The sequence below is a fragment of the Cynoglossus semilaevis genome, chromosome 13 (assembly GCF_000523025.1).
Source record: "Cynoglossus semilaevis isolate Cse_v1.0 chromosome 13, Cse_v1.0, whole genome shotgun sequence".
NCBI lineage: Eukaryota > Metazoa > Chordata > Actinopteri > Pleuronectiformes > Cynoglossidae > Cynoglossus > Cynoglossus semilaevis.
In genome coordinates, this window is record NC_024319.1 from 5,212,586 (window position 1) to 5,215,187 (window position 2,602).

Sequence of the window (2,602 nt, forward strand, 5' to 3'; positions counted from 1 at the left end):
CTGCAGAGTCCAGCACAAGTGGAATTCCAAGAGGTTCTATGTGCTTTCAGACCGTCTGCTTCCTTTGAGTGTCCAGAGGACGCGACCACACACACACACACACACACACACACACACGCACACACACACACACAAACTCACCATTGAACCTCAGATGGTACAAGACTGATATACAACTGTACATAAAGTGCACAAACTCAGATACATACCCAAACACACACACACACACACACACACACACACCTGCCAACGCTCACGCTTATACACACGCAGGTGACGTGCGTCAGGAATTTTGCCCCCTACAGCCCAGAGCTTGGTATGACCAAAGTCTGTGTGGAGTTTGCCAACAAGGGAGTTCGTCACAGTCGAGACAAACTCGGAGCGAGCGAGTGTGTGTGTGTGTGTGTGTGTGCGTGCGGAGGTTCCGGAAAATGCCGATATATCACTGCAACGGACTTCATCACGTCTATACCCTGTCTGTTACATGACAAATATAGAGGAACTGATCTTTCATAAAAAAGTGTGTGTAAAGGCAAAAAAAAAAAAAATACAGTTAAATAAGTAAGTTAGAGAGAGAGAGAGAGAGAGAGAGCACTGGAGGAGTGGCCTAACGACCTGTAAATAATTTAGTTTGCAAAGAGCAGCATTTAAATAAAAACAGGAAAAATGCAAAAATAATACGTCTTTAGATAAACACTGAACAGGACACAGCATTATTAATATTATTATTATTATTATTATTATTATTATTATTATTATTATCACTAGTAATGTCATCATTTCCATAAAGGGATATTACATTCCAAATTGTACAATGGGAAAATCACAAAGCTGTTTTAAATTTCTACTTAGATTTTAGGTGAAGCGGGGGGGAGGGGGGGTTAGGGGGGGTCTTACTTTTTTGGGGGGAAGTTTAATATTCAAGCTATTTTTTATTTATTTATTTACTAATTTATTGCCTATTTTTGTTTATCAGGGAAATGGGTTTTGAGTGGGTTGCAATAATATAATTTTAGAATTTTTTAGAAAAAAAAGAAGAAAAAAAAACCTTGTGAGGGCCAGTTTCTGTCAGACTCTCAATTGTACCTATTTAATTATTACAGCAATTATATTTATTTCTAATTTATTGAATCCTGTTTTTTGATCCACTCTCTTTTTAAGTTAAAATAAAAAAAACAAACAATATCATACAGAATGTTATGCTGTGATTTATTTTTTTTCCTTGTGTGTACGGGCAACATGGAAACACCACAATCATAATAACACCTGAGTGAGGGAGTGAGGTGTATAAATAAATACACCCGGGGCACTAGGTGACACCAGAGAGACTAATGACTGAGGCTCAGGTGAGTGTGATGACACTGATCACCACAGAAAACAAAACATCATTTTAATTAATGATTTTTTTAATCCATTACTTGACATTTCAGGCGACCCTATTTTAATTCCTGGTGTACCTACGTGGAGTCGTGAACCCGATATTGAGAAACACTGAGTTAAGGTCACAGTAAGGGTCAAGAGCAGGTAAAAAACATCATAAAAAACGATCTGTATGTGTGTGTCAAAAAATGGAAGTGCACATCCCAGATATGACCACAAGGGGGCGGCCTTAGGTGAGTTTATTTAGGGGGAATAAGCAGATGCAGTTTTACTGAGATCGAGTTTGGAGTCTTTTATCTGCTGTGACCACTTTATGACCCGGTTTCACGGCAGATCTATCAGCGGGGCCGTGGTCTATACTATTGTCTAATCTTTATTGGTCGTTACAGTAACTGTCCTGAATAAAGATGTCACAGAATCCAGGTGATCGAAGACACGGTGTCACCACCTCACTTACCTTTTTTTTTTTTTTTTTTTTTTTCACATGTGCAGACCAGTCCTTATCTGGGTCGAGGCCTTTTTTTTAAGGCCCGGGGCCGAGTGGAGTTCATGTCACACTGTACCATATGTCAGGCCGTGACCCCTCGCGTGCAACATTTAATGGTCCATGGATCATGGGGACCGGGGCGGCCGTCATGGGTTGCGGCAACTAAAATATCACAGTACAACAAGCAAAAACACAGCAAAATTTAAGAGTTCCAGAAAATATAGTAGTATATTAGCATATTAGCATACATGTATGCTACTAAAATAATATGGTATATATGAAAGTTGACACGGTCCCAGATGTAAAACTGTCCAAGTAGGACAGAGTGTATGTGCTGGGTATTTATAAAAAAAACTGGGAATAATGTTATACAGTATCTGTTTACAATATGACGTCATATTTATGGCACAAAAACATCTTTTTGTTAGATTGGCCACAGCCTTGTCCTCATTTAGCAAGATCTCATTTGTAAATTGTTGTTAGCAGATTTTGAAACATAACTAAATAGATTTTAAATTTTAACTTAGAGATGACGTCAGTTTTATTAGTCGATAGTCGGCTGATGTCGTCATTTACAGAATATTAAAGTTTAAAACCAAATTTTTACCTGCAACACTTCATTTTCAGCTTAATTTAAGCTAAGGGTTTTGTTTACTTCAGGTTCACCGTAGTGAGTGGGACATTTCAATGCCCGAGTGCATATGTGTTTACTTGTACTTGTACTTGTACTTGGAC